General features: G+C 41.7%; 1 long non-coding RNA gene across 1 annotated transcript in view; it reads left to right on the top strand.

The window, feature by feature from the left end:
* Positions 1-4: 4 nt before the first annotated feature.
* Positions 5-24423, top strand: part of LOC112996648 (uncharacterized) — a 121973-nt gene continuing 97554 nt past the window's right edge. The window contains exons 1-2 of the long non-coding RNA XR_010389470.1: positions 5-684; positions 2183-2258. This is a non-coding gene — a long non-coding RNA (uncharacterized LOC112996648). The remainder of the gene's footprint in view (positions 685-2182; positions 2259-24423) is intronic.

The following is a 24423-nucleotide window of genomic DNA, read 5'->3' as shown; positions in this document are numbered from 1 at the left end:
GTCACGGAGGCGGACGCAGGCGGACACGGCGGGTCCTCGGTGTTACGGCGCTCGCTATTGGGCAGCGGCCTCCCGGCCCGGCTCGGCCCGGCCCGCCACGTCTGCAGCGCCGCGCGGGCAGCCCGGTCGCCCAACGGCCGCGGCGGGCGGGCGCGCGGTGCATAACGGCCCCCAACGGCCGCGGCGGGCGGGCGCGCGGCGCCTAACGGCCCCCGGCTTTTCGGGGCCCCTGGCGCAGCCCTCCTGAGCGAGGCGCCGAATGGCAGCGGTGTCGGGGCACGGCCGCGGCGGTTGACCCTGCCGGCCCAGAGAGCTCATGTCCCGGCTCCGTGCTCAGGAGCCGCTCGCTCGCTGCGAGCAGCCTCGTGGCCGCCCGGTCCTTCCCGAGCACCCAGGGCCGCGGTGGCTCTGCCTCACGCAGCCAGTTCATAGCCAGACTGCAGTTGCGGAGTGTTCCTCACTCAGGTTTTCCACTCCAGCCCCTTGCCCGCAGCTTTTTACCTACGCTTTTGTTTGAAGGGGAACAATAAAGCTCAGACTTGCTTTTCCATTTGGAAGGTGAACTACGGTTGCCACCGAAAACCAGCTCAGTGATTATGGAATTCCACCAAAAATTGGCCGATTCCTTTTTGCTGCCTCGTGACACAGTATGCCAAGTAGACTAGGAGCACCAGAGACATCAAGGTGGGGAGCTTATAGGCCTCTTCTACTTATTTATCATAATACTGTTCTAAACCTGCACCGTTGTTAAAAAGGAGTATGTCAGCACAAACTAAGCAGCTTGCTTAAGTCTTATAGCTCCTCTCATTTCTGTTTCTCAGTTAACCTGTATGTTTTGTGTGGTCATCCAAGCTTTTCTGATTAATGGTTTCTGCTGTCAAGTTGGTTAGAAAAAGACAAAAATATAAATTTTTCTTTCCGAGGCAAGCAACAATAAAGCTACAAGTAAAAAATGAGTGTAACACCAAGTTAATAACCAAACACTCTAGAAAAAATGTAAAAAAGAAAAGTTTGTCAGCATTCTTATAGAGGATATTAACAATGTCACTATCAGTTTAAGGGAAGCAAACTCACAGTCCTGAAAATTGCATGAGAGAAATAGCCCAAAATCATTTAGCAAAGAAAAGCTATTGTTTTTTTCCTTAAATTACAATTTATTTTGCTCAAGATTGTAAAAGCAGTCTCTAGACTGCTGTAATTGAAACAGTATCTCAGGAGGATTAAATGTTGTATGTTAATGATCTGGTTGCCAGTGGTTACTGTTTTAAACTAATGACTGAACATGGTGGATAAGGGTCACCACCAAGGCTTGTCTATCCATTGTTACTTTGGACCTGAGAGTGCTACTAGTTTCAAATTGCAGCATCTAATTTGTCGTCCCAGTCCGCAGCATATGTGAATCATATTTATGATATGGCAGGCGGCAATGCCACCAGCACTGACATGCTGTGATTTTCATACTGTTTATTTGGACGAAACACTGAAGATGCTGACCCATACCACGGCCTGCTGTGGCTAGCCTGGTAGGCATCCTTTTGACCTAAACGTTGGATATAGCTGGATTGTGCCTGGCACAGGACTTGACTGTAATGACAATAAAAAGGTCATGTCAGAGATTTCCACGTTTTCTTTTTTCTACCCTTTGTGATTCTTGCAAAGTGTGAATGAGAGCTGTGCAGAACAAGTTTGTCAGTTTGTTGATGGTTTTGCCACAGAACTGTTTGTGATAGTAGCAGATTTCAAACATTTAAACAGTCAAAATACTTTGCATTTGTTACTTAAGTTTAAACAGCAAAACTTTGATGCACCCTTTTCACCTCACTCACATGAGTTGCTCTTTGCTTTAGGCCTGGCTAGACTATCCTGTGCATCTGTTTGTATGTTCAGAGTTAAGGAAGTGCTTCAGTGCTGTTTTGGTGGGAGCTGTGATGTGCATGTGGCATCTTGAAAATGGTCCAGCTGATCATACCAACTTTGTTTTGAGTTTACGAAGCCAGTGAGATGCAGTACTTTTATTGTTTTTCTTGTACTGAGCGAATACCTGTAAAACAAATAGTTTTCACTGAAGTATTCAGGAATCTCGTATTTGTGCAATAATTCAGATATAGCTGTCCATCTCAGTCTTCTAATGTTCCTGTCCCCGATTCCTCCATCTAATGTTGTTTCCAATGTTCTTCCAAAGGTGAGGCTGTGCTGAGGTGCTGAATTTTCACCTCGTTCCTGATCACATGGTGCTAGAGTGTGCTGCTAGTTAAGAGGTAAGTCACTTGCATGAAGAGGTATCTTTTACTGCCCGTTCACCCGTCAGTGATGTCATGTTGTAGCTTGATGTGTGATCTTAGTAACAAAGGAATATTAAGTTATTGGAGGAGGAGGGAAACTAATCTGTACAAATGTTCTGACACATTTTTGTCAGAACTATTTGGAGCTGCTTTTCTGAGAAAAAAACCTGCTGCAACAACAACGCAGAATTGGCTAAGTGATCATTCATTTATCATCATCATATCATGCTCATTCATTTGAAAGCCTCCAGACACTGCGAGGGTTTGCCTCAGAGATTTGTTTTCTGATTGGAACATTTTCATTTTGCCCTGTGTTTGTGTGAGTCCTGAAATGCAATAATCTTATGTAAGACAAGAAATCATGAGTGTTTTGATCCTTCCAGATTTAGTTTGGTATCATTGCTAATAATGTAAATCTGATTGATCCCATATGACTTTTCATGGAAAAGGAAAGACATTGCAATTACTTGTCCTTAAAAGGCTGAAGTCCTAGATTTTAACACTGAGACCAGACTCCATGTTCAGTCAAAATAGTTGTTGATGTCAATGTTGCTAGATTTATGTACTCCTCATCAACATTTACAGACTTTGCTGCTGGGCTGTTGTGACTTCATCAAACAGCTTGAACTCGCACTCCTCTGCAAAAAGTCATGTTTCTTACTCATTTTACTCAGTTTACAAAATGATAGAAGTTTTTCCTTAAATTATTTATTCACAACATACTGAACAATTTTCTCTGAGATACTGGTATTTTTTGTTTTAAAAATATTACTGTGGACATCTCTGCTGAGAGAAACCTATTGCTACTGAATGATTAATATTAATCAGGTTTAGACTTTAAAATACTGTTTTCATAATACACACTTCTTTCAGTAATGTGTCTGAGTTTTATACACATAAGGTTTCTTTGAAACATTGCAAAATACTGGGTCTGCAACATCGGCAGTGTTTTTTAGCAATACGTTTATGTGACAGCAGGCATGCTGGGTAGTTTATAAGCTTTTAATGAAATGCTGGCAGATATTAGGGTTTTATGGGCTGGAAAACAGTGCAAATCAAAGAGCTTTGCTTACTGTTTATAGCATTTTCTCCCTGAATCTAACAATATTTATCTCACTTTTTCCATCTTACGTTTTGCTCTTTACATATTTACTTTCCCTTTCACTGATATATTCATAGTGAACAAACTATTTTCCATGAAATATACTTAGAGCTACAATACGTCTGTCATCGTTTGGGTCCAGTTTCCCAGATGAGGCCAAAGATGATTTGTGTCAAAGATGGTATGGAACAAAGATGTTCCATATCCTACTACATCATAAATGCGTATTTTTCCTAAAAAGAGTACATTTATATCTTTAGCAAGTATTTCTGGGTATCATTAATTGTGCCTTCCTTATGGCTCCAGTAGACCCCTAAGGTATGCCATTTTTTCTCACTGCCTGCTGGCTATTACCTGCTCTTATCATCCTTTCAGCAGCATATCTCTTTTCAGAGCACGTCATCTCTATCAGTATGGTTTCCGAGTCTCGTGCTAAAATTGTCAAAATACTTGATGGCATCATAGTGTAGTTGTAGCTTTCAAAGGAGGGACTTTAGTATTCTCTTATTTACATTTAAAGTCCCTATTAGAACTAGAATGAGATTCAGGCCCAAAGACTCAGTCATAGTTTTCTTTGAAAGGGTGTAATGAAAGTAAGAGTGCCATAGCACCTACCAGTCTTACACAAATGGTGTGCAAATATATCTTCAGTTAAAAAGTCAATGTCCAGAACTGCTTTAAATCTTCTACCTTATCTAAATCTTTATGGCCCTTATAGCTCTCATAACCATCATGCAAAAGCATGCTTGTCCTGGCTGATTCCTAGAGCTGATACTTTTCTTCTTCTGCCTTTGCAAAATTAATACGCTTTGTCTCCTGCTCGCATGCAGTATCTCACGGAGCTTAGCGCCATTTACATAGAGATCCTTATGTAAATAGTTGAAGCACAGATACAGTCATTGGTTTTCTCATCAACAAATCAAGTACATTTCAGTGTCTCATTTCACTATGATTAATGGCCCCCTGAGGCAACCTGGAGAAACGAGAGAGTAGGTTTAAGTCAGCAGTCCAGGCTGTAATGGTGGCACTTCATTATGAGGGTTTGCTGGGGCTGGATGCTGAAACACAGATGAGCTTAACTTACTGTGGGTGAATGTAGAGAAGTACCCTTGTTGCTAGGGTCTGTGTGGTAGTCTGACCAGTTTCCTAGGGAAAACTGTGAAAGGCTAAGGCTAGGAGGAGAGCCTGTTTCAGCACTGGAAAATTTATTCTGTAGCTCAGTTAGGGAGAATGATGTTCTTTGATGATAATTGGCCTTATATTCTACTAGTATTGAAATAAGATAAAGATCAATGTCTGTAAGAAGCAGATGATTCCTAAGATCAGTAAAGGGGGAGCTTGTTTTTCAGAGAAGCTAGGAATGGAAAATACAGCATTTTTTCTCCTCAGCTCTACTGCACTCTGTAAATCCAGAATAAATATTGTATTCCTCTACATGCAGAACATGTGACTGGTTTGGATAGATATGAGACAGTGATGTATATCACCCCAAATTAAATATAGAAACTTATTTTCCAGATTCATATTTTACATTCCAGTTAGCCTAATGTGCTTTACATGGATTTAGATCATAGCAGCAGCACTATTTTTTAAAACCTTGTCTTTTCCTTAGGGCATAGAACACATTCATCAAAGCTGTTGAAAAATCTCTATTGACACCAATAGACTTTAGCTCAAGCTGTTTGTACACAGTGCTGCTGTACTTTATTGGAAGTGAAACTGCAGCAGTATTTCAGAGTGAGCTTTTTATGTCTGATTTATTTTGGATAATCTAGCATTAGATACCCTGTATTTGGACTTTCAGTCAAATTCTGTTAGGTGTTAATTGTTCTCTTCAATTTGGACCCACATCAGTAGATGGCATGTAACTATTGTCCCAGCCCCTGTAGTGAAGAAGAGGGTAAAAGATCAGAGAACAATTAGATTCCAGCCTACAGGGTGGCAGCAGAAACATCACAGAAGGGGAATTTAGGAACTTTCAGAGAACTTCTTTGATGAGACTTCCTTTGGCCTGTCCTGACTGGCTGTTTGGTCAGAGTTTCTTCATGACAGCATCATGTCTCTTTTCTTTTTTGCCTGGGTGTAGCCTACATCACTCCTTCATCTTTCTTTTCTTTTCATCTTCTGGTGCCTAACTTGCCCAAATCAAGTTTCTTGATGTAATCTACCAAAAATATCATGCCGGTACCATGAAGCTGACAACCTTGTTTGTTCTATGTGATAAGCTCTTGGTCTGTACCCATCTTATCTAGCCACGCTGTAAACTCTTTGGGCAAGGAATTTCTACTGTTTCAGAGTCCGTACAGTGTGCAGCTCACTTGGGCATGGTCTAAGTTGGCCCTTTGGTACTGTTGTCAATAAGCATGGTTAACAATCATTTTAGATCGCTTGGGAGCAGTTTTGAAGTTTTTCTCTTATCAGGAATCTTTGTGATTAGTGTTTTTCTAACATTTGCATTTTCAAGTGTATGAAAAGATCCTTTGCTTCTGACAGCATGAATCTGTGCGCTGTATGTGCAATTTGCCCTGGTAATTACTTATGTATGGTGATAACCATAGCAACATCCCAGGTAGATAATGTCATGCAAATTACTGCAGCTCCAGGGATGGAAGATGTTAATACAAGTATGTACTCGTACCCCTGGTCTTCAACATTTTGCAGTGACTCTCCCCTCCCCTCCCCCATACATGTTGTTTTTAAATTTGCTTTCCTCAGTGTGATCTGGAAGGAAAAGAAAACCTCTTGCTATTTTTCTCATTGATATTCACATAGATGGAGGGGGAGGGTGGTCCTTCAATGTTTCTGTCATGAATAATTTTGTATGCACAGTGGAAATTCCACAGTGTATGTAGGGCATAAAAGTCTACAGACTTGGATACGTTGCAGGGCCGTGTTGTGCTTAAGCCCAAGTTCTGCATTTGTAAACATGAAGTGCAAGCATGTGGGGATGGGATTTTAACCACAGATGTTTTGGCTGAGGTGTAAACCTCCCCCAAATCATTTACAGAGGAGATGGGAGAGCAGCTTTGTTTTTCAAAGCAGACATGCTGTGGCTAAATACTTATCAGGGCCAGTACATTATCACTGAAATGAAATAGCAGAGAGGAAGCTGGTAACAGTTATCCCTTTTTTGGTCATAAGCAAGGGAAACACATAAATCTATATGAATGCTAATCTGCATATACACTAGTCATTGTGTATCCTTAGAATTCTGGAGGCCTTAAAATAAACCTCTAACCCACAACTAGATATTTAAGATATAAAAATTCAAGCAAGAAAACTGGTTAGGTAGAGGTTTTGCTTTGCTGGTGAAGAATGAAATTGTTGCTGAATCTTTAGCTTTGTGGTTAAATAGTGGGAATGTGGGTGTTAGTCCTACAATAAGCACTGAAGTCACTGATTACCAAAGGCCAAACTGTCCCAGCTATTAAACAGAGTGGAGATTTGCAGGCAGTCAGAGAAAGACTGAGCAGGTAGCTAGAGGTACGTATGTAGTTAGATCCCAGTTTGTAAGAAAAATGCTCCCAAGGTGTTGTCCGAAAAGCGGATTCGTTGCCCGGTGTGCAATGAGCCAATAATTACACACTCAGGAGAGACATTTATTTATTTATTTCAGAGTTGCGCAAGCCTGGGTGCTCGGTGGTCTCCCACAAATCGAGCACACCCCCCCAACTTTTCAGGTAGCATTTATACAAACAAATTGCTAGATTTGCGACTTTCCCTTGTACACTGATTGGTTAGTGATTTCTTCATTCCCTGGGTCCCACCCCTGCTTCTCAAGGTCCTGATCAATTAACACTGCCCCAGCTAGGTCAGTAGACGTTATCTCCCAAGGTCCTGACGAAGAGGACATAATCCAGACCCCTTAATTAACACTGTTTCAACAGTGAGAGGAGGCTTTGCTTCCCAAGGTCCTGGCACCCAAACAGGCCTTATTTCTCAGCCTTGGCATCCTCCCTTCTGGAGAGTGGGGCACAGGAATGCAGACTGCTTGTAACTCCCTTATCTTTCCAGCCTGCACCAGCTCTGAGGCCTTTTCTTAACGAACTAGGAGCGCGGCCTAAGGCTTCAGCAAATTTAGCTACTTATGCTAAGCAAGTGTGCGGCTACTCATGCTAAGCAAATTCTATCTAAGATAGAAATTATCCAAATCTACCTACTTCAAACATTCTTTCTGAGCTTCTCAGGGTTGCCTTGTAACAATTCCCCCCTTTGAGACTTATATGATCATTTTCATATTAGTCTCACTCTTTTAAAATCTTTCTCATATTAGTTTCATATAACACTTAGAAATACATTGAATCACTACATAAACGCATACAAAAATTACTAGCATCAATCCTAGAATTGTTAAACATTTTTTTTAACCCATGCTCACATCAGGGAACCAGGAAGTCAACCATTTCCATATTTCTTCAAATCCGAAAGAAGTATCATCTTTCTGAACCTCATGTAAGATTTCAGTCTGCTTCCAGATTTCATTTAGATCGGTAGAAATTCTCCCGCTTTGATCCACATATACACAGCAACTAGTATTTATTACTGTACATACTCCTCCCTGAGATGCCAATAACATATCTAGAGCCATTCGGTTTTGGGTACTTATTTTAGCAATTTCTGAAACCTCCTCTTGTAAAGCTGCAATGGCATCAGAGGTTTTATTCCCTATTTTTTCAATAACTGCTGAAATATTTACTATTGCTTTTTCAAGTTCGCTCACTCCCAATTGTGGAAACAGCCACCTTACGAATGACTGAAACCGAGTAGGTCGATCCATTAAAGGATTATTGACCCTCTTTTGTCTCCTCATGAATGTTCTTAGCCAGGATTTTTGATATTTATTACTTAGTTCTTTTCTTATAGTAACATTAGGGATTATTGCCCCTAAAGTACACGTCCCTGACCAATTAGGAGGTAGCACTTTTCGTGCCTTGTTCCCACACAACCAATACCATCCACTACCTTTCGGAACATGCCACCCATTTAGTTCCTTACTTGGCCATTTATAACCTATTTCAGGTATATGAGAGCAATTTTTATAACCTCCCACCTTAATGGCTCCAGTACAGTTGATCGGTTGCTTTCCATAGGGCACAGTTTTTTCCCACCATCTATTACTGTTATTACATCTTTGGACACATTGATAATAATCTCCTGTCACACTCTGGACTTCCCATTCCTGTTCGGTTGTTTCATTATATTTCGTTTGATCGCTATCATTTCTTATCTGTTTCATAAATTCCATAAAGGAAAAATTAAGAGGCACTCCAATTAGGGGAAAGCCCTTATTGGAATGTTCAGGGAAGTGGGTACACACCCAGCAATCCTTCTGGTTAATTATCTTCATAGATTTCGTAATTACTTCCAAATGGAGATTATGGCTCCAAAATCCTTCCTGATTCCCTTTAATTGTTTGGCTCAGGTAACTTAGAAAAACTAACCACCACATTTCTCTCCTGGTTATTTGGGAGAACATCATTTTTACACAGATACCATAGATACCATAACAACAATATTAACCCTATTCCTAACAAACAGATTAAAGCAATTCTTTCCTGAATACAATCTAAATTTAAAACCGATTCGCTTTCAATACAACTCATATATCTTTATATATTTTTAACTTTAAAGGTTGAACTTGTTCAGCTTTCCACGTCTCTCGAGGTACTGCTTTCACTCGGGTGTAGTGGATCCAGGGATCAGTTCCCTGCAGTTTCACAGCAGTATTTGTTGTTAGCAGTACAAGATACGGTCCCCTCCACTTTTCTACCAATGGCTCGTCCTTCCAGGTCCGAAGATACACTTGATCTCCTGGCTGGAATGAATGTACAGGTGAATCTAAAAGTACAGGAGATCTTAACTGGATGTACCTACGGAGAGAAGTAAGAACCTTTGCCATAGACAAGAGATTTACCATACAGAATCTCAAATGGACTAACTTTCTCCCTAACCCTTGGGGTTATTCTGATTCTTAATAATGCCAGAGGTAAAACATCAGTCCATTTCATCTGAGTCTCCTGACACAATTTTCCTACCTGTCTCTTAATTGTTTGATTCATTCTTTCCACTTTTCCACTGGATTGTGGCCTCCAGGGGGTAGGTAAGTCCCATTTCATAGGCTCCAGTCCAACACGGGCCTCTAACTTCATGGGATACTGTTTTCACCTTACCGGTTTAGCTCCTTGTTTTAATTCCACCTTTACCGGTTCTGCACATCTGGCTCTTCCAGGTTTCTCCGTTGCCCACACAAAAGGGATTACTGCGTCCATTACTTCAGAGGGAATTTTGCTTGGTCCATCCTCCACCTGTTCGGAATCCAGTGCTTTCTGCAACATATATGCTTGTGCCTTCCAGGCGTTACTTTGTGGAATGTGCACCTTAACTTTGTTTTGATCAAAGGTTATCTGTGCCCCCAGTTTATTCAGTAAATCCCTCCCCATTAGGGGTAATGGGCATTCTGGCATGTACAAGAATTCATGTGTTAACACTTTATTTCCTATTTCACATTTAATTGGTTGACAGAAAGGTTTAACCTCTCGCTTTCCCGTGGCCCCAATTACTGGCATAGAGAATTTACTACCTCCCTGGCCTTATTGGTACAACACGGGAAAGCTTCAGGCCATCCTGAAAAGGTGTCAACAATTACCAACAAATATTTATATCCATTACATTTTGGTAATTCAGAAAAATCAATTTGCCAGTAATCCCTGGGCATAAAGCCCCTTTCTACTTCCCCTGGGGGGGGCTTCTTCTGAAACACATTAGTCCATTTTCCCTCTGATAATTCCAGAGCCCGGGCTAAAGCAATCAGTTCTGCTTTCTGGGCTGATGTATTTGCTGGTAGTGATCTTGCTTCGATTTCTCCTTCCAAAGTGACGACAGCGTATCCAGCCCTTCTTTCTCCCTTTATTATAAATCTGAATGGAACATCTCTCAAATCTGGACGGCTGGAATATACTCGCTCAATAGTTTGCAGACAGTCATGAGCCAACCTCCCCCTTCATGAAATGGTAATAAAGATGCCAGATTAAGGGTATTATACACCTTCATGGTTACATCTTCTTGCTCAAGTATCACTGCCTGGTACTGCACCATCCTACTCGGGGATAACCAGTGATGCCCTTTTTGTTCTAAAACTGCTGCAACAGCATGTGGCACATAAACAGTCACTTTTTGTCCCAACGTCAATTTTCGTGCCTCTTGCATTAACAGCACAGCAGCTGCAACTGCTCTGAGGCATCCTGGCCACCCTGCACTCACTTTATCCAGCTGTCTTGAAAAGTAAGCCACAGGTATTTTCCAATTTCCTAAAGTCTGTACAAGCACTCCCAAAGCCTGGTGCCCTCTCTCATGCTTTTTTTTTTTTTTTTTTTTTTTTTTTTTTTACAGGCAGGATTGGAGTATTGTACTCAGATTGACATTCTCGCACAGCAGTCCATACTTTAAGCTACTAAAAATTTAACTGTTTCGTTCCCCAGCTTTACTGAAACCAGGGGTTCGGCTGGGGAATCCAATTCCTCAACCCCCGGTCCCCGTCAGTCTGAATCCTCTGTACCAATCATGAGCAAATCTGCCTCTGGAACAGATGCAGACTCAGGTTTCCAATGATCTGTTTGTCTCTTCGGGCACTCATTTTTCCAGTGCCCCTTCCCCCTGCAAATTGCACACTGATCTCTCCTTAGCGGAATTCCATCTCCCAAATTCCCTCTTACTCTATACCCTCTTCTACGTCCTTGTCCTTTCAGAAAACTCCCTCCCTGAGAGGGAGTTTGTGCTTGGGCAAATGCAGCTGCCAAGACTGCAGCATTTTGCCTCTTATCTTTCAGTTTCTCCTTTTTGTTTTTCCTTTCTCTCCACTTCTTCCCTATTATTGTACACCTTATCTGCAACTTCTATTAATTGCGATATCGACATCCCCGACATACCATCTACTTTCTGAAGCTTTCTCCTTATATCTGGTGCTGACTGTCCTACAAATAATGTAGTAAAAGTTATTTTATTTGCTTCGTCCTCGGGATCCAAGTCTGTCCATTTTCGGGCAGTTTCACATAACCGCTCGTAAAATGCAGAGGGATCCTCAGTCTTACCCTGTGCGACTTGATATAGTTTTGCAATATTTTTGGGCCTAGGCACTCCATGCTTTACCCCATATAGTATTAACTGTTGGTACTGTTTAGTCATTAACCTGCCTGCCCCTGTGTTTTGATCCCAACCCGGTTCCCGGGTCGGCATAAAACGGTCTGGTCCGTCTCTGGCATTTTGCCTTTCATTTTCCTCTTGAGCTTTATCTAATACCATTCTTTTCTCCTCAGGTGAAAGCAAAGTATTTAAAAGCACCTGTAAATCCTGCCAATCTGGATTATGATTTTCAATTATCATTTTAAAGGATTGATACATTTTTTCTGGATTTTCTCAGTACGACCCGGCAGACTCCTTCCAATTCATTAAATCTGTAGTTGAAAAAGGGACCTTCACATACACAGGCATCCCGTCTGGTCCGACTGCTTGACGCAGCGGGGCCTGAATCACGAGATTTTGTTGAGCCCGAGTAGCCCGAGTTCTGCCTGCAATCGGGCTACATGCCTCACTTCCCTTATTTCTGCTATTAACACTATCTTGATCTCTTTCAGGAGAGACCAATAATTGTACATCCTCTTCCTCATCACCCGCTTTTAAACATCTTTTCCCAATGCTACAAGCAGAGCAACACCGAGACATTTTCTCTTTGTTTCCCATCATCATTAACACATTTGAATCAGAGATCAACAGCTTACATTTTTTTTCCTAGTTTCATGATCATTTCTCAGAGAGAAGAACAAATCTACATATGGGACCTCATCCCATTTGTTCTGTCTTCTGCAAAACAACATAAGTTGCAAGATTGTATTATAGTTTAGCGTTCCCATTTCTGGCCATTTTTCCTCATCCTCCAGTTTATACATTGGCCACCACTGAGTACAGTATTCCTTTAATTTTCTCCTTGTTAAAGGATTCCCACCAAACTTTCTCCAATGTTTCAGGATGCATCCTAAAGGAGAACAGGAGGATACCCCCACAGATTGTCCTGTTCCCATATTACCACCCTTAAAAGAACGTTCTTACCAATTACGCTTTCGTACACTCCAGTCGTCACTGTCCAAACGTGTACAAAGCTTACCTTTGGTTACCACAACCAATTACCCTTGTATCATACCCTTTATGCAATGTCTCTTAATAATTACTGCGTTGCACCTTTGAGTCGCTTACCTGTTCCGACCAGGGAGGGTGCTCACGGAGTCCCCGAACAAAACGGTCGGTGCGCGCTGGAGTCCGATGAGCAGCGTCTCCCTGCCGGAACTGGCAAGACGATCCGGGCAAGGCTTTACAGCGAGGGTCCCACCTGGGTCGCCAGAAAACTGTTGTCCGAAAAGCGGATTCGTTGCCCGGTGTGCAATGAGCCAATAATTACACACTCAGGAGAGACATTTATTTATTTATTTCAGAGTTGCGCAAGCCTGGGTGCTCGGTGGTCTCCCACAAATCGAGCACACCCCCCCAACTTTTCAGGTAGCATTTATACAAACAAATTGCTAGATTTGCGACTTTCCCTTGTACACTGATTGGTTAGTGATTTCTTCATTCCCTGGGTCCCACCCCTGCTTCTCAAGGTCCTGATCAATTAACACTGCCCCAGCTAGGTCAGTAGACGTTATCTCCCAAGGTCCTGACGAAGAGGACATAATCCAGACCCCTTAATTAACACTGTTTCAACAGTGAGAGGAGGCTTTGCTTCCCAAGGTCCTGGCACCCAAACAGGCCTTATTTCTCAGCCTTGGCATCCTCCCTTCTGGAGAGTGGGGCACAGGAATGCAGACTGCTTGTAACTCCCTTATCTTTCCAGCCTGCACCAGCTCTGAGGCCTTTTCTTAACGAACTAGGAGCGCGGCCTAAGGCTTCAGCAAATTTAGCTACTTATGCTAAGCAAGTGTGCGGCTACTCATGCTAAGCAAATTCTATCTAAGATAGAAATTATCCAAATCTACCTACTTCAAACATTCTTTCTGAGCTTCTCAGGGTTGCCTTGTAACAAAGGTAAGATGAGCTGTTCACTGGCCAGCACTGAATTGTCTTCATTGTAGAAACATGTTCTCTGTCAAACAGAAGCATGGTGGGGAGTGGAAACAAAATTACCTAAGTCACTGAGCAACTTGATTTGCACTAGAGGTAGTAAATGTGGTGAATGTTAATTAATTGGGAATAAAATACTCCCAATCTATATGCTGCACCAGAAAGAAATATATAAACTCAGGCTTTGTATCGTCTAACAGAAACTACCGAGCGTAGTTGACTGATGTATTTTTTGCCAGTCTCTGTCTATGTTACACATAATGTCATTTCACAGAATCACAGAATGGTTGAAGTTGGAAGGAACCTCTGGAGATCATCTAGTACAATCTCCCTGCTCAAGCAGGGTCACCTAGAGCTCATTGCACAGGGTTGCATCCAGGCGGGTTTTGAGTATCTCCAGAGAAGAAGACTCCACAACCTCTCTGGGCAACCTGTTCCAGTGCTCTGCCATCCTCACAGTAAAGAAGTTTTTCCTCATATTTGTCTCATTTCTGTATTCATTGTGAAAATCTTGCAGTGGTTCCCTGAGGATGGCCTCTCCTTAGACTCCACATCATATTGAAGAGAATAGTAGATGCTTTGGAAGTGCAGGGTTGGCAAAACCGAGGTCCTGCAAGTTAAATGCACTCTTCAAAATAAAATTCATAATAGCAGCACTGCCAAACCTCTTAAAACCTTGTTTATAACCAGTTTCTTTGAATGACCAGTATCATAACCAGACAAAATATCTGACTGTAATTAGCCAGCACTCTGCTCTCCATGATTAGGGTGCTTCAGAACAGAACTGACTCTTCCAAAATAAGTTTGGGGGTGGTAGGAATCAGCATTTACATAGTATCTTGTTGTTTCCCTCCTCTCTTCTTGTTTAAGCCTATGCCTCTTTGGTTTTGGATTATTATTTTTGATTGAAGAGTGAGGTATTATTAACACTGGATTAAAAATGAAAAGGATGCAAGTAACCTGGGAATGTCTGAAAAATGGTGTCAGTTGTTAATGAAACTCATAGTAGCAAAGACTTGCAACTGAAAATATCGAAGCTCATCACAGAATCTGACTTCTGGCATTGCAAACCTTCCCTCAGAGCTGCAATATCATTCCAACAAAGGAAGAAAGGTGTGCACAAGAAAAGATTTGCCTAGGTTACTGTCACATGTGAGATTAACATCTGTGTTTAACGATTCTGGTTCCCTGTTCTAGTAATAGTGTTGCCTCCTCCCCCGCACCGCATAATCTCAATGTTTTTTTTGTTTCTGGCTAACATACAGAAGGAAACCTGCTGGCCTGTGAAAAAGCACTATATTAGCCAGCTATGCAGTTTTTATATTTTAACAAATGGGTTTATTTTATCAGAAGGCAAAGGAAATAATTATATCAAAATCATATGTCAAAAAAGCATGTGTAATAAATAATATCTGATGTGCATGATTTTATTTACTGTCTTTTCTTCTTACTTTTTCCATCTCGCCAGCTGCTCACCTTTGCTAGTATATGACATGATGTTCAAGGAAACATTGCATTATCACGTACAGCAGACATCATGGCAAGATATTGGCTTGTCATTAATAAAAATTGTAAACCCAACCCTACAATAAAGGATGCTTGTGGCCACAACCTCTCCCTTCTGGGACTAGATGTGAAACAACATCCACAGCTCTCATCTGTTGATCCTTTTAACCCAGGGTTAAAATCTCCATGTGCAAAGGCCAAGTGTAAATGGGGCTTATCATAGGCGGGGAGAGATGCATCAGGTCCATTGCTGCAGAGCAGCCTGGAATGTAGGTGTCTAGGGGAACAGGGCAGCTCAGCTTTCCTTCCTGCAGCTGCTCTTTCTTAGGGTATCATTAAAATGGCAAACTACAGGTTAGGATTTTGTGTCTGATGTGCCTGGGGAGAAATGGCATCAAGAAGGCCCAGAGTACTTTGCTTCCCAAAGTGCTGGCGGATTCCTCCTGGACACCTGTAGGTATTTCTGAAAGGCTGGTAGAGCTGTGAGCAACCCTGGCTGTGTGGCTGCCTCCCAGTCCCTCCTAGCAGTTGATGTTTCCTACCTCTCAGCCTTCAGATGTATTAGTCATTTCCCTGCTTGGATGAAGGTCCCCATTTTGACAATATTAGGACCCAACAAAATGGCCTGCAGGTCTAAAGCAAGCGACTTTATCAAATGTAAAGAGCTACGACAGAGGTGCCACAGCCTTATATCTCTGTAGTTTGGGGAGTAACTGGAGAGAAACATGAATACTCAGCCCTCACTGAGCAGCTTTGCCTTCTGAGAGAAGCAGAACTGGGCTGGCTTGAGAATCAGGGGGGTACTGCCTCTAAGTTTAGTTATTGTTTGCTGATGATACACAGCACAATTACCTGCTAAGATTAAGCTACCTCAGAAGTGAGGCACACCAACTGCTAACGGGGACTGTCCAATGTCCACTGAAATCAGCTGAAATCTTTTCAGTAACTTTAGTGAGTTTGGTCTTATTCTCAATAGTGCAAAGCAATGCTGCATGGCTTTTAGGGCAGGACATGCAGAATGCTGTAAGCAATATTAATTCCTTTTGGGCCTTTTTAGATCACTAATTTTTTAAGTTGATCATACAAACAAATCAGAAGCTATACATAAACTTAAATGCGGATATAGTGTACTGCAATAATGCAGATGCTGTGCTCTTTCTCTTTTAACCAGACAATTGAAATAGAAATAGGCATTTCTACTGAATTGTCCCCAGTGGAACATTCAAATCCTTTTTTCCAAATCTTTAAATTCTAACTTGTCTGTTAAGGATGCAAAAGTGTAATTACACTAAATTATGCTCACAAAGGGCAACACATCAACTAAATTTCTTCAGACAACAGCATCTGAATGTCCAAAGACTTGGTTGAAAGACTTTCATATGGGGCCTGGCACTCCATTTTCTGAGTTTTGTTGTAGATTCACTATTTGGAATTTACCAAACCACTCAGACAGAATGCACAGCAATTGCAAAGTTTTGAGCAGGTTAGCTGCTTTAAAATGTTAATTAAGGAAATTTCCAATTATTATTTTGTTTTGCAGCCATCAAGTCCACAGCATACCAGTTCCTAATTGATCACATGTATAGCAAACTACACAAAGCCAAACATCTATGGAAAAACATATTAACAAGTGCCAGAGTTGTGAAGTGAATAGAAGATTATTTAAATAAACTGAATTATGTCCTGAAAATAGCTGTAGTACATAGTTATAAACGTCAGTGAACCAGACAAGCTAATTCCTTGCCTGTGAAGTAATGTTGGAATGCATATTATATGCAGTTTATGTTTAAATATAAATAGGGGATTACCTTTTAGGTTGTGAAATGGAATCGTATATGCAACAAACAGTACATCTAGGGTCTTTTATGAGTGAAAACTGTTATGTCAAATATTGTTAGTTTAGTAGGGTTGATGGGCTTTATTCAAGGTTCCTAGAATTTATCTGCCAACCATAAATAATTATTTAACAACTAATAGGGCAAGGCCAGAAATATAATAGCTTTTATGTTGAAATTAACATCAAGTGATCTGTAGACATCTGCTAAGCAAGCCAAATGTGGCCTATGCGCTGTATGTTTTGCCTCACTGCCTCAAAATAACAAGCAGTGCTTATATTTGGAGGGGCAGTTTTCCTTGTTAAAATGGAAAAAAATGTTCTGATAGAAAATCACTTGCACTGTTAGGATCAAGTGTGTGGTGAACATTAAATAGCCCTACAAATTTAAATAATGCTTGATGCTGAGATTTCAGCTTTGCACATGCTCTTGTTTCCTGTTGTGTGCTTAGTTTGGTTCAGAGGGAAATGAAAGTCCTTTTTAGTCAGAAAGAAAGAAAAGTATCATCCAGAGTAAGCCAACATTTAGCCATGGCAGCTTCCTGGGGTTCAGCAAGTGTGGGAGCCTGGGCTTCAGAGAATTTAGTTTCCAAAATGACCAGAAGAGTGAGGGAATAAGAAAAGCCACAGCATCCACCAAGGCTGAAAAAGCTCTGTGCTAGCAGAGCCCTTCCAAGCAGATATTCACTGTTGCCTTGCAGAGATCACTGCAGATTACACAGTGTGTGTGTAAGCATTCAGGTTATGTGGATGCCAGAACTGAAGCTGTACTTCCTGTATGTGAGAGCACCACTGTTGGCATGGTTTGTTTGCTTTACTGGCTGTTGCATTTCATCTGCTTTCAGGACCAACCATTCAGTCTTTGGCATCTTGTCTAGGGGTCCTGGCCTTTCCTCTGTTTTAAAAGATTTGGAAGGAGGTTGAATTGCTAAGTGGGGAATGCAATGTTTGTGAGGCAAAGTCTAAAGATGTTAATAACCTGAAAGGACTGCACTAGCAATTTACTGTGTACTATGAAGGAATGAATGGCAAACATATTCATTGTCCTTATGTATACTTGAGTTTTTTATTTCCATATTTAGGTCTATTAACACGATAAGATTAAGTCAATTTGACTTTTTTGAGTTAACAAAGGAGTAAATGGCAGAGCCTCAACAACAGACCCTATAAATGTGTACTATCACCAGCAGCATGACTAACACTGGCCCCAAGATCCCATGGGGTTTGGCAGTGACACAGAAGACACTGTTCTGAACAAGCTGGATTCCGTTTCTTACAGGAGTTTTGGCACTGACCTTATTGCAAGCTGGCTCAAGCTTTTATGGGGGCAGTGAGGGCTGGATTCTGTGCTGAACTCAGTGTCTCTGACCCAGCCTTTCCCTGAATACAGAAGTGCAGCCTGCGGCTGCAATGGTTTGCACTGCCTGGAGTCCCTGGGGATTCGCCTGCCAGCTGGGGTTAGCCAGAACACACGTTGCTGCAGCCAAAGTTACCTTCCCCCTGTGTGGGAGACCACAAGGAGGAAATTTCAGATGTGGGCTATGCCAGGTCTCAAACCACAGCTTACCCAGCAGGGATTTCCTCAGCAGACCACCAGCAGCAATCTCTGCACCTCTGCTGTGAACTCAGGGGGCAGATGTAGAGGAACAGGACGAGGTATCTGGCTGGGGGAAGAGAGAGACTGAGCCGGCTAAGCCAGGCTTCTCCACAACAAGCCAGCTGGTTTTGAATGATGTTTTTATGTGCTGCTTCAAGGTACACATGGCGAGAGGGAAGAAATGCCCTTTGCAAAAGTCCTGTTCCAGGATTTCTATATTGAAATATCCACAAGGGAGTTAGGAATGTCCTGAGGCAGGAATGCTACTTAATTCTGCCTGTGGATTAAACTTCTGCAGTCCAGCACAGCTGGAGAGGGCAATATCTAAGCTGGATGGCAGGAGTGGGTCACAAGTTCTGTGGTCTGGATGTTGCAGCCTTGACTTCCATGAGGACTAAGCATGGGAAATTATTCTAGCTGGTATAGTTGGGCTTCTTTACAGGTGTTGATATGATGCGAGTGAGCATGGGACTTTCTCTCTGCCACTTGGTCTTGGTTTTCTATGAGAAATGCGAATCGTAGGTTCCAAATCGCATCATGTAAGAGCTGCAGGGCTGCACTGAGAGTGCATAACAGCCCATTCAGCTGCACGCAGATGATTAGGTTAGTGCTTATAGTACAAAATACATGGCAAAGCAGTCATTTCTATGCATGTTCTAGAGCTGTACATTACTGCATTTTTAGCACTTGACATCAGAGTAATTTCCACACAGTCACTGCTTTGTCTTCCATGAAAAACAAACCCTCTACAAGCAGATGCAAAAAGTCTGCTGAAGATTTCATATTATTAATGTTTACAGCATTTGTTGTAGTGCTGCCTGTTAATTACCGCATTTAAGAGTGTGCCCTTCTTCTGTGAGGGGTGGGCGTCTATTTGGAATGATGCGTCTTGAAAAAATGGTGACACTAATTCAGCATCGCTGCATCTCAAAAGCTCTGTGGGCCTAATTCTGCTCTCAAGCAAAGTACAAATCAGGACTAAACCTGCTAACAAAGCAAAATTGTCCTGGTGTAGAAATGGCTTGAGGGCAGAATCATAACCCTGGATTCAAAGGCTCGTTACAATCCTAGTGTAATAAAAGTCAGTGAGAAAATAGGCCAGGTGTTGGAGGGGCACATTTGCTAAACTATAACATTGAGAAGTATGTCTTCTAGTGAGACCTCTCCGAGCATATGGCCCCATCACAAGTACACTGCTTTTGGTTGCTGTGAGTGTTGCGCTGAGACCCCAGGGCTAAGGAGAGCTGACCAAGTTGGTCATGGTCAGGCCTAGCCAAGTATTCCTGCGATGTGGGGTGGGAGTAGGAGAGGTGCTGTGTCATTGCATTGCTGACATGGCAGGTGCAGATGTGGTGACAAGGCAGAGACCAGCTGCAGGAGTGTGTGTCCAAATCCGTGGGTGTGATAGGCTGAGGCTTTGCCTCTAGCACTTAATGTCATTTAGACAGCAACTTCTGCTTCCTCCTCTCCCTGGGGGTGCCCCTACTGGGGCAGGCATTTTACAGGGGGTGCAAAAATCACTAGAAAAACTACAGTTTGGCCTGTCTTTTATGCATCTGTCTCTCACTATGATCACAGACTCTCTTGATTGGGAGCTCTCTTTATCTCCATAGGTCTGCCCAGCAAAATTAAGGTGCGAGGTGTGATTGCAGCTTGTTGACCTGTCTTAATTTAACTGGCGGGGTAATGGTAGCAGTGAGGATGCAGCAGTAGAGGCTAGCAACCAAGTTCTACAGTCTCCAGAGACCTTGTGTTTGCCTACCAAGGTCGGTTGACACTGTGGCAGTTGCTGCTTGCAAGGATACCCCGAGGTAGCTGCTAAGAGTATTGTGATGAGTGAATCGTTACTGGGCTGTGAGTGAGTTAACTAGCTGCCGCAGCATTTCCTCTGCTTCTTGGGTGGGTTTTGCAGCTCGTGCTGAGTTCCAAGCAGCTGTGGATGGGCCGTACCTCTCCTAGCTAAGGGGAAGCAGTGACAGCAGTGTAACTACACCCCCAGACACATCCTCAGTACATACAGAATCAATGCTAAGGAACTAGAGGCAAAGAGGGAGGGAAACGAAGTGAAGACTGGCTCCTGCGTAGAGTGACTGACACGGCAGAGGAGAGATGGAGGCACAGTCATACCACAAACGTCCACAGGATTGAACTGAACATCTGGGAAAATACAGGTGGTTTTGCAGTGGCAGGCAGTACTTCTCATCACTGAATGGTGCCTTGATGGCATCTAGAGCTTGAATCTATCATCCTTGCAGGCATCTTTCAGATGCTAAACACAACACCTTTCTGCACCCAGTCTCTCTCCTGAGAAAGGTATTAGCTTCTTGATCATTCGAGCAGAATTGGACCTTTGGACTTGAAATAATCTCAGTTCTTTGGTTAACAAAGTTTGTCCTCAGGACTTTTTTTTTTTGCATTGTTTTGAACATAATTTCTACATGCTGTTAGCTTTAATAAGGTAAGGTGGAGGAACTGCATATGGAGTTGACCCTTGTATTATAAATAACTAACTCTGATCTGCAGTATGGGCAATAAATGAGATGCACTGCAGTTTTTTAGGAGTCATTGAGGTGTGCTCCTCAGCTGGTGTAGACTGGCTTTGTACCACAAGCTGGTGGCGCTTTGCCACTAGAGGTCTGATCCAGATTTGGCAAGAGCTTATGGCCTGTATCTTTTGAATCTGTGTTTTAGTCACACATGTAAAAGCACTCTGATTTATAGAGTGTCAGCAAACCTTGTTGAAGCCAACAGGAATGAGAAGTAAATAGTTTGAAAATCAGGCCATTTGTATTGGAGTTCTGAATTTAAGACTTTCATATTTCTCGTGTGAGTTTGAAATGCCACAGATTCCCATTTTTGAGGGTCCTTTTAAGGCTGAAATACCAGTACAGATTGCAGCCGGGTCTCCTAGCAAAGGTTGGTACTGCAGTAGCCCCACCTGCTGTTGGATAGGAAAGAAGCGGCTTTGTCCTTTCAATGCACTGTGGTTATGCGATAGAAGTGGGTTACTGTAGATTACTCTATCTGTTATCACACTCTTTTATCCTTACATTCTCACTTTTAAACCACATTCCTTGTGGTCTTTGTGTTTGTCATAACTTATGTTGATTCTAGGCTCTTTGGGATAGGAAATACATCTTATCTGTGCTTGCAAAACACTACGTAAATTTACACACAGTGTTAAGTGCTTGGCAGTAACAACCATGATCTTTTGCTTTTGCTAGCATTTGATTCAATGCGCTGTGAATCTGAATGAGAAAAAGTTAAATATAGTATATATAAATATATACAAATATAGTTAGGGTTCCTGAGATGGTTTTAAACTAATGAGTCTGACTTCATACAGTTTTTTCCTTTAGAAATGAGAACACAGTAACAGCCTGCCTAAAATATGAAAGAAAATTAATGAGATTTGTTTATTGACCAATACTTGTAAAAAGGATAGGGTAATAAATGATGCATTAAGAGACTTTTTCTTAAATTGAACAACTGCTTTTACAAGTATGAGAGGAGCACAATAATCAGGAGCAAGTCTTTCTTACACAGCAGAACTCGTTTGAGATCAAGATGCCTTTGGACCAGAGAAAGACTTCTACATCTAAAAGCTTTCTTTTCTTTATCAGTCATTCATAACTTTTAGGAACAAATTCTAGAAAATACTTCTTATCATGCCTGTTTTCAGTAACAGTCATGTTTTGGTCAACATAACGTGAATGCTGCTGAATCAGGATCTAGACCATCAGCTTTCACCTAGGACAAACCTACAATTAAAGCAGTCAGCATCTCCCTACTGACCTTATGCTAGAACAGTTTGGTAGCCTGCAGTGTGACACTTTACATTGCATTTGGGATTAGAGAGGGGCTCAAAATGGCAAAATTTGGGTCTGGATCCAGATTTTAAACACTTTGCATATTAGGATTGTTTAGACTTTAGAAATGCAAAGTTGAGAGTGCAAGAATGTATATGTTGTTATTCCTGCTCATAGGGGATGATATTTACAGGTAAAAGTAGAGTGAAAAGGTGTTGTATTTATTTTGGGAGCGTGTGGGGTGCTCAGGATAGCTGATCTAATTTAACTTGTTGCTGCAGTGAATAGAATTCAAGTCCCGGTATTATCTGAGATGGACAGGGCTTCTTTTGAGTCACCTACTCTGTGCAGTGCAGAAAAGCTGGCTTCAGCTGACATTGTGAAATGCTCTGTATTTGTGACATAACATGTGTTTTCCACCTGGCCTTATACGACTTAAAAAAAATATGGTATTAAACCTTTGTGTGTCATTTTGATGGGCAGATAGGACAGCTGATAGACTCATGTTGAGCATCTGCTCATTTCCTGCATATTGAGAGTGGAATTAAAAGGTGAAGCAAGATTTTAAAAGTTAATAAAAGCAAAAAATGCTTAAGGCCAGATTCTTAACGGATATAAAGATATTTATCTTATTCATAAGCATAATACAGTTTCCCTCAAAAGATAGTTTAGACCTTAATTTTTAAGAGAATGTTTGGATTTTTTAGGCAAGTAAATGTGTTTGCTTCTGTCTCTGCCTAATCTGCTTTGTTCTTGTGTAACCCAGCAGGAAGAGCAGAGCGCTTTTGGTATTCTCGGAGGGGGTGAATCTGTCTTACTTTGAAGATGAGGGAGGCACAGTACTGGTGCATAGACCATGTGCAGGCTCTCCACAGAGGTTACACTTTACCCTGCAAGAACTTATAATGTCACGACTGCCACAAATTGCAGTGATTCCAGAAATTCAGTGCATGGATGTACAAAGTAAAGAAGAGGAAGGACAATATAGCTGCTTCATTTCTTGATGCCTTTGAAAATTTCACCATAGGTATATTAGATATATATTATATTTCATTGCAAGATATAAAGGAGGTGGAGGTCTTGTTTATTTTCTTAGTGTAAAGCATCCTTGTAGGCACCTCCAATGCTGGAGTCATTGCAATGGCATGTAACCTGTAAGGATGTTCCCTTGCTTTAACTTAAAGACAAAACAGTCCTTCCCTTTCTAGGAATATTAGTATTCATTTATCCTGGAATCTAGCAGCACGCAGGCTGAGACATCTGGTGACGACATCTGTGTGGCAACTAAGTGTTCTGGTGTCTGTAACATTCATATGTGACTGCAAAGTAGATTCATATGGTCAGAAAATTAAAACAAGGAATGAAAGTAAGTTTTTGCTGAGGAATTCTATAGGCAAGTGGATCATTCTTTATTACACTTTTGTTTGCATATCATGTAGTAAAGACTGACAAACAAGGATCTGGACCTTAGAAAGGTAAAAGCATCATGAAAGCCCTTTTAGAAACTATTGTTTCTGATGTTAGGTACGGGTCATAAACAGAGAGGAGACTCAAGAGTGACTGATTAATCCTTTCTTAAAATGCTCATTAATAGTGTGTAGCTCTTCATAAACTGTATAAAAATAGAATCCTTATAGCAGCTTAACAGATGCATGATCATATCTTCGCATGGGCTGCTGTCTGTCTGCTCCCTCGAGGATGAGGCAAAGGAATGAAGTAGAGGTATTCTACTCTTTATCCAAGGTTTTAGCTGAATGTGTTAGAAGGCTCTGAGTTAGCTAACACTCTGAATATGCCCAGAGTCTGTGGCTGAGGTAAGGTTTGTAAGGGGAAGTGGTTAGTCTATTACATCTGCTGCTGGAGTTAGAAAAAAATACACAAGATTCTGGTCATACGAACTATCATTAGGGTACTTCAGTGGGATTGATGACAGCATTTGCCACACTGAAAGCTCAGTGGATATGAACTTATGTCTGTTTGGCTCAATTACTGTGCTCTGAGCAGTGTAATTTAAATATTGTGTGTTTCCAGAAGGTTAACGTTGCTGGTACACTTCCATGCTCTTCACTGTAAAAAGCAAGCACTTTAAAAACAAGTGACAATCTTCCATTTCCTGCTATACAATCAGTGACACTGTTTTGTTAAAATCAAAATTTCCAAGGCAAAAGGCAACTAGAGTAAGATGT

The sequence above is a fragment of the Dromaius novaehollandiae genome, chromosome 5, assembly GCF_036370855.1.
Source record: "Dromaius novaehollandiae isolate bDroNov1 chromosome 5, bDroNov1.hap1, whole genome shotgun sequence".
NCBI lineage: Eukaryota > Metazoa > Chordata > Aves > Casuariiformes > Dromaiidae > Dromaius > Dromaius novaehollandiae.
Note: the sequence above shows the minus strand (reverse complement) of the source record. Positions and strands in the feature narration are given on the sequence as shown.